The sequence below is a fragment of the Macaca fascicularis genome, chromosome 14 (genome assembly GCF_037993035.2).
Source record: "Macaca fascicularis isolate 582-1 chromosome 14, T2T-MFA8v1.1".
In the NCBI taxonomy this organism is placed as follows: domain Eukaryota; kingdom Metazoa; phylum Chordata; class Mammalia; order Primates; family Cercopithecidae; genus Macaca; species Macaca fascicularis.
The window spans coordinates 56,819,870-56,828,901 of record NC_088388.1 but is presented as its reverse complement, the minus strand read 5'-3'; positions in this window follow the sequence as shown (position 1 = coordinate 56,828,901).

The window sequence follows — 9,032 nt, the reverse complement described above, 5'->3', positions numbered from 1 at the left end:
CTAGATCTGGAGAGACTGGGTTTGACCTCATGAAGTTGCTGCTTTTCCTCTGTTCTGCCTTAACACTTGCCCCAGTTTCAGACACTGTGGGAAAACAAATCCAGAAGGCTGCTCACTTGGCTTCAAGGAAGCCCCAGGGCTGGATTCTTCCCTGTGTGCCCACCCTTTACACGCCCCTACACACGGAGGACAGGGTTTCTAGGAGACAGGTGGGATTGCTGCTCACCTTCCAGTCCCCTGGCACACTTCCAGCAGTGAACAACAGTGGCTGCCCTGGCCCCTTCTGTCCCATCACCTGGATCCCTGCCTGATAACTCCTCCAGGTGTGGGTCACCCAGGGAACAGTGAAAGACAGCTTTGCCTTGTCTATCTAGGATAGGTGCCTCTGAGCTTGGCAAAGCATCAGGACAGGTCCAACAGTGAGGGCCCCTAGCTAGGGCTTGGGCTGGGACAGTGACTTTCCTCAGGGAGGAAGCCAGGCAGGTACACACTCTCGGGGGGCGTTGGAGTCCCCACTCTTCAGGCTGCTCAGCTCAGTCCTGCAGGCTTTTTTGCTGAGGATGTCCTGACAGAAGAAAGGGGCTCTTTTCACAGCTAGATCCCCCTGGGAACACTAGGAAGCTGAATCTCTCTCGTTGAACTGGAATTTACCCATATCAGGTGTTGCTGAAAAATAAATGGGGCCTGGCTGGAACTGGGAATCTTTTTGTGAATTCAGAGCTCTTTGGTGTAGTGGCATTTGTGTTCTGCAGTTGGGTCTGTGGCTGTAATACCTGTTGGTCCCCTCACCTGTCTGAGACCTTCCTTGGACAGACTGATACCGTCACTGTCCTCAAGACTGCCTGCTTAATTTAAGGAGAGTTATCTCTGGGTGGTTTATCCTGTTTGCCCAAATGACTTTGAGTAAATCACTTCCTACCTCTGAGCCTCAGTTTCCATATCTGTAAAATGGATGTAGTGAGATTGCATATACAGTTGTGCTCAACTCTCTAGGGCTATACCAACAGAAAAGATTATTATTAATCCTCCGTATAGCCAACCAACCTCCCCTGCCTCGGTTACCCATCTTGGAGGAAGTAACATACAATATGGTTGTTAAAAACACAGGTTTTGGAGTCTAATACACTAGATTTGAATCCCTGCTCTGCTGCTTACTAGCTATGTGACCAGTTAGTTACTGCACCATTGTGAGCTTTCAGTTCTTCATCTAGAAAATTGTGCCAATATGTCTACTTCTCAGGGCTGCTGTGAGAAATAAAATGATAGATAGTATAATACACTGGTCATGTAGCATAGGCTCAGCAGAAGGTAGCAACCATCATTACCTGGAACAACTTCAGGAAAAATTGTAGGTTGCAGAACTCTCAGATTGGGGCTGGCCTATCCCTTCTCCAGGCTTCCCTACAGAGCTTCAGACATGAAGCCAGACTCGAGCATCATACCCTATCTCTAGAGTGAAGGCCTCCTGAGGCAGGGGCTGGCCAGCTCTCTTCCTCTCTTCAGTGTCTCCAGAGTCTGGATTTTCCATGTGCAATGGCTCTATCCTAAACTTCTCTGCATCTTCCCTTGGCTGTTATAGAAGATCTGTACTTGAAAATCATACTAGAAAATCCAGTACTGTTTCAGTTAGAATGCTATTCATGTTATTCTTCTTATAAGTGACAGATAGCCAGTTGAAAATTTCTTATGTGAAAATGTAAATTTGTGGTTCCCTTAATTTAAAAGTGCAGGACTTCAGGCATGGCTGGATCCAAAGACTCAAATGGCATTATCACTGTGTTTCAGCTCTGCTTTCCTCTGAGCTGATGCCCCTATAGGCAGGCCCTTCTTGTCTGATGGCTATTTGCGGCTCTAGGCTTACAACCTATTCTCCCAGCAACCCTCTTTTGGGTCTTCAGCTAACAGAGAGGCCTTTAAGAATGAGAAACAGGATGAGTGCTGAGGCTGGGAGGCCTGAAAAGTAGAGGAGAAGAACAGAGGATAAAGGGGAAACTGCCAAGAAATTTTCCTCCCCATTTCCTCCCTACCCATGCATATTGCCCTTGGCCATACCCTGAAGTTAGAATGGCCACTCCTAGGACCCTCTTCATGCACTACCCCATTCTTTCCTCCTCAGATGTCCTCACCACTACCCCAACCCCCTTTGGCAGGAAGATTCTTCAAACAGTTATCCAGATGTGTGCCAGGATCCCTGGCCACATGGTACCCCTGACTTGGCACCCAGCCCTGAAGGCTGTGTCTGCTTTGGCAGGTTAAAGCAAGAGATATTTCTGTCCTTTTCCTTCAGAGTGATTGCCAACATCACCATGGCCTCAAGAAACAGGGCTGATGGCAGCCCTGCTGGTGTTTTCTAAAGTTGCCTGGGTCTTTTTGATCCATTACAGTCAGCAATGATTTGGTTTCATTTCTCGAGATGAGAACAGGCTTTGACCTCAACTCAGACAGCAAAAGAGGAGAAACAATGGAAAGAAAGAAAAACTCAGTATCTGAAGGAAGTGTGTCTGGTGGAAGTGGGGAAGTGGGGAGTCTAGGCTTGGCTTTGAATCTGGCTCCACCCTTTGCTTTCTGTGGGACCTTGGCCAAGTTACTGAAGCTCTCTGAGTCTCAGTTTACCCATCTTGCAGGGTTCTGTCTCATTTGAGTGAAATAATATATAAAGGCACAAAGTGGGCTCTCAATAAATATGTCCTGTTCCTCCTCTTTCCTTGCCATCTCCAACATAGGTAGGGAACCCAGAAAAAGAGGGGCCCTTCTGAGCCTAGTGGGAAACTCTTCAGTATGGAAACGAGAACTCTGAAGATGGCAAGTCTCTCAGAATACAGCAAAGCATAGGCCTAACCCACCTGCTCCATATATCTTTATGTCAGCCCCAGCCAGAGGGGACAAGGCCTGTAGAGTGGCTCACACTGATGAGTAACCTGTCTACCTCAGGAGCACTGAGGGCTCTACCTCCTTCCCCCCGGTTAACTAAGCATGTTGCTCGGATGTGATGGTGTGCCTGCTGGGCAAGCCACAGGGGCTGGGGGCCAGTGGCAGCAGAGAGGTGAAGTGCTCTGTGGAACATGTGTAGACTCCCAGGTGTACAAACACGTGCACATGCTCATGCTCATAGTGTTCCCTCTGACCAGTTTTCACACTGCTCTACACTGCCCAAAGAGAAAAGTCATTCAGGATTATTTACAAACTTTTAATTTGTAAAAAAAATTTGAAACTTACAAAAAGTTGCAAACATAAAAATAGTAGAAAGAACACCTGTATATCCTTTTCACAGATTACCTGTTATTAACATTTTACTCCATTTGTTTTTCAGGTACTTATTGGCCATTTGTTTATCTTCGTTGGAAACGTGTATTCAAATCCTTTGCCCATTTTTAACTGAGTTATTTGTCTTCTTATTATTGAATTGTGAGAGTTCTTTTTTTTTTTTAATACTTTAAGTTCTGGGGTACATGTACAGAACATGCAGGTTTGTTACATAGGTATACATGTGCCATGGTGGTTTGCTGCACCCATCAACCCATCGTCTACATTAAGTATTTCTCCTCAGCCCCCGACCCTGCAATGGGCCCCTGTGTGTGATGCCCCCATTCCAGTGTCCATGTGTTCTCACTGTTCAACTCCCACTTATGAGAACAGGCAGTGTTTGGTTTTCTGTTCCTGTGTTAGTTTGCTGAGAATGATGGATTCCAGCTTCATTCATGTCCCTGCAAAGGACATGAACTCATCCTTTTTTATGGCTGCATAGTATTCCATGGTGTGTATGTGCCCCATTTTCTTTATCCAGTCTATCACTGATGAGCATTTGGGTTGGTTCCAAGTCTTTGCTATTGTGAACAGTGCCGCAATAAACATACGTGTGTATGTGTCTTTATAATCATTTGGGTATATACCCAGTAATGGAATTGCTGGATCAAATGGTATTTCAAGTTCTCATTCCTTGAGAAATTGCCACACTGTCTTCCACAATGGTTGAGCTAATTTACATTCCCACCAACAGTGTAAAAGCATTCCTATTTCTCCACATCCTCTCCAGCATCTGTTGTTTCCTGACTTTTTAATGATCGCCATTCTAACTGGCATGAGATGGTATCTCATGGTGGTTTTGATTTGCATTTCTCTAATGACCAGTGATGACGAGCTTTTTTCATATGTTTGTTGGCTGCATAAATGTCTTCTTTTGAGAAGTGTCTGTTCATATTCTTCGCCCACTTTATGATGGGGTTATTTTTTTCTTGTAAATTTGTTTAAGTTCTTTGTAGATTCTGGATATTAACCCTTTGTCAGATGGATAGATTGCAAAAATTTTCTCCCATTCTGTAGGTTGCCTGTTCACTCTCATGATAGTTTCTTTTGCTGTGCAGAAGCAATTTAGTTTAATTAGATTCCAATTTTCAATTTTGGCTTTTGTTGCCATTGCTTGTGGTGTTTTAATCATGAAGTCTTTGCCCATGCCTGTGTCTTGAATGGTATTGCCTAGGTTTTCTTCTAGAGTTTTTATGGTTTTAGGTTTTATGTTTAAGTCTTTAATCCATCTTAATTTTTGTATAAGGTGTAAGGAAGGGATCCAGTTTCAGACTTCTGCATATGGCTAGCCAGTTTTCCCAACACCACTTATGAAATAGGGAATCCTTCCCCCATTGCTTGTTTTTGTCAGGTTTGTCAAAGATCAACTGGTTGTAGATGTGTGGTGTTATTTCTGAGGGCTCTGTTCTGTTCCATTGGTCTATATATCTGTTTTGGTACTGGTACCATGCTGTTTTTGTTACTGTAGCCTTGTAGTATAGTTTGAGGTCATATAGCGTGATGCCTCCAGCTTCGTTCTTGTTGCATATGATTGTCTTGGCTATGTTGCCTCCAGCTTCGTTCTTGTTGCATATGATTGTCTTGGCTATGTGGGTCTTTTTTGGTTCTGTATGAAATTTAAAGTAGTTTTTTCCAATTCTGTGAAGAAAGTCAATGGTAGCTTGATAGAGACAGCATTGAATCTACAAATTACTTTGGGAGGTATGGCCATTTTCATGATATCAATTCTTCCTTTTCAAGGACCTCTTCAAGGAGAACTACAAACCACTGCTCAAGGAAACAAGAGAGGACACAAACAAATGGAGAGTTCTTTATATATTCTAGCTACAAGTCTCTTGTCAGATATGATTTACAAAGTTTTTCTGCCATTTTATGAGTTGCCTTTTCACTTTCTTGATGACTTCCTTTGACTCATAAAAATGTTAAATTTCATTTGCTTCCCTGCAAAACACACACACACACACACACACACACACACACACACACACACACCCCAACTTTTTTCTGAACCATTTTAGGATAGATTACATATATATAGTGACCCTTTACCACTAATACTTCATTGTATATTTCCTAAAAATAGGAATTTTTCTCTGATGTAACCACAATACAGATAGAAACTTGATAAATTTACATCGATATAATACTTTTATCTAAGCTACTATTCATGTTCCAATTTTTGTCAGTTGACCATTTATAACACATTCCTCCAGTACAGGATTCAGGCTAGGAGCAGGTATTGTATTTGGTTGTCATGTCTCTTTAGCCTCCTTTAATCTGGAACATTTCCACAGCTTTCTTTGTCCTCCACGACACTGACATTTTTGACATTCAAAATGTCAAAATTCAAAAATGTCAGTGTCATTAAAAAGGGTTAACTGGTTAACACAAAAACCCCCTGGTTAACACAAAAACCAGTTAACCCTTTTTAGTCACTCGTTTCTGTGTGTGATATAATTCACATACCATAAAATTCATCCAATTCATACAATTTTACTTAATATGTACAAGTCAATAATTTTAAATATATTCGGAGAGTTGTGCAACCATCACCACAATGACTTCTAGAACATTTCATCATCCCAAGAGAAACTTGGTACCCATTAATCATTCCCCATTGCCTACCAATTTCTCCAGCCCTAGACAACTAACTTGTAATCCACTTTCTGTCTCTATGAATTTGCCTATTCTGGATATTTCGTGTAATGGAATCATACAATGCATGGTCTTTTGTGACTGGCTTCTTTCACGTAGCACACTGTTTTCAAAGTTCATCCATACTGTAGCATGTATCAGTATTTAACTATGGCCAAATAATAGTCCATTGTACAGCTATACCACATTTTATCTAGCTGTACATTAGTTGATAGATATGTAAGCTGTTTCCACTTTTAAGCTATTATGACTAATGTTGCTATGAAATCTCATGCAGAAATCTTTTTGTGCCTTTTATTCATCTCCTGTAGTAGAATTGCTGGGTCACATGGTAGCCCGTGTGACCTTTGAGGAATTAACAGACTGCTCTCCAAAGCAGCTGCACCATTCTACATCTCCACCAGCAGTGTATGAGTGTTCCAATTTATTCACATCCTCATCAACAATTTTTACCATCTGTATTTTTTATTATAGTCATCCTAGTGAGGTTGAGATGATATCTCATTGTGATTCTGATTTGTGTTTCCCTGATGACTAATGATGTTAAGCATCTTTTCAGGTGCTTATTGGTCATTTGTTTGTCTTCTTTGGAAACATGTCTATTAAAATCCTCTGTCCATTTTTACTTGAGTGATTTGTCTCATTATTATTGACTCGTAAGAACTCTTTATATATTGTAGCCATTAGTCTCTTGTCAGATATATGATTTGCAAACATTTTCTACCATTCCATGGGCTACCTTTTCACTTCTTAATAGTGTCCTTTGAAACACACAAGTTTTAAAATTTCACTGATGTGCAAGTTGTTTTTCAACTTCCCTCCCTTTTTAAAACAGAGCATTCTTCATTTTGTGTTTGTCTGCATTTTCCTTGTATTGAGATGGAGGTGATGCATTTTGGCCTAAGTACAGTATAGGTGATGGTATGTTCTTCTCAGAATATCACATCTGCAGGCACATGATATCCATCTGTCCTTTATTGGACATGCTAATTTCGATCATCTGGTCAAGGTATTGCCTGATTTCTCTGCTGTATAATTACTGGCTTTTTTCCTATCCCATTCATGATGTTTAAAAAGATGAAATTCACTCTTTTCAGTCTGTCTACACTCCATCAGCACATTGCACTTTGAGTTCTGTACTCTCCCTGGCACATGCTGCACAGTGGCCAGACCCACCTTGGCTGGGCCTGTGTCCTCATGTCTCAGAAAGGGGCTTTGTTCCACTGACCACAGGTTTCATGCAAATTATTCACACCCTGCTACAGTGAGTGTCTTCATTGACTTTGCTTGCCTAGAGACCTGAGTACTGCCTTCTTGGACTCAGAAGTTGGATGTTGCCATGCTGGAAACATCAAATAGAAATAGGCAGTTCTGGAAAACATGTAATTCTGGGCTCAGCAGGGGGATGTACTGTGATCCTCACATACCAGGGGCTGAGGATTGGGACTCAGAAAAAGATGAAGGATTGAGAGGCCGCGCCGTGTATGTGTACTTGTGTCTGTGCTGTCCCTGACCTAAGAGAAGCTCAGGAGATGGGAAGAGCTCATTTTACCTTTCCAGCTCAGGAGGACAGGGGTATTTGGAAGGCCTTGTGTGAGAACCCAAATCAGGCGTCATAGCCTTTCATTCCTACTTCAAGCTTTAACTCTTCTGTTGCTAGGACACACCCCACTAGAAAAACTGTGACTAAAGAACATTCTGTCTCAGTGAAATGGGGAAAACCAGCAGAGAATGAACCCCTTTAAAGAACGTATCTTGGGTTTAACTTCTAAAGTCTCAAGAAGTGAAAGGTAATGGTGAAGATGAGGATGACAGTTAACATTTATTGGGCCCTTACTACGTGCCAGGCAACGTTTCAAGAGTTTTCCAGGTATTAACTCATGTAATTCTCAAAACAACTGTATCTGGTAGGTACTATCATTATCTTTATTTACCACATGAAGAAACTGAGGCACAGAGAAGTTAAATAACTTCCACAAGGTCACATAGCTAATAAGTGGCAGAACTGGGATACAAATCCAGGTACCGTAAAGGACATAATGGGAGTCTTGGAGAATATGAGCATTATGAATCATAAATCTTAGAGAAGGCACCTATCAGTGTGATAAATGTAGAGAATGTGCTTTCAGAGAAGTATATTAGGAATACTGGGCCGGGGGAGTATGGGTGAGTGATGCTGCTCAAGTCATCCCAGTTCCTCATGGGGAGCCTTAGTGATGGTTTATCAAGCCTCTTTGTTGTTGTTGTTGTTGTTGTTGTTATTGAGACAGCATCTCACTCTGTCACCCAGGCTGGAGTGCAGTGGCACAATCTTGGCTCACTGCAACCTCTACTTCACAGGTCAAGCAATTCTCCTGCCTCAGCCTCCCGAGTAGCTGGGATTACTGGCATGTGCCACCACCGTCCGGCTAATTTTTGTACTTCTAGTAGAGACAGGGTTTTCACCGTGCTGGCCAGGCTGGTCTTGAACTCCTGACCTCAAATGATCCACCCGCCTTGACCTCCCAAAGTGCTGGGAGTACAGGCATGAGCCACCGTGCCTGGCCCTATCAAGCCTCTTATACTTGGCACCTGCATTACTCAAAACTCCAGTTTAGGTACCTGATGTGGCTACTAAAAGCTGCCTTCTGCAAGCCAAGTCACCTGGAAGTAACATTGGGGTTCCAATGTGCTATAATGTCCACAGTTTTATAGCATGATCAGGCATCTCACACACACACAGCTGCATTGACAGTGTATGCTGATGACCAATTTGTGGTCACACACGATGGGTTACCCACAAGGCTGCAGAGGGCTGCACTTAGTAGGCTTGGCCAGGGTTCACCACAAGCTCACACTCCGTACCTCCATGCTCTTCTGCTGTGCATGCTGCTTCAGACATTACTGGGCTCTGTCTTCTTTGGGGCATTGGATCCAGTTCCTGCTTAGCAGCTATTACTTTTTTTCAACTGCAACACATGTAATAAGGCAAAGCCAGCACCAAAGCTCAAATTTGAGGTAGGCTTGTATTTCTACTTTTTGCATTTTGTAGGGAAAAGACAGAAAACTTCAAACTGTGGCCCAAAATTATCCTT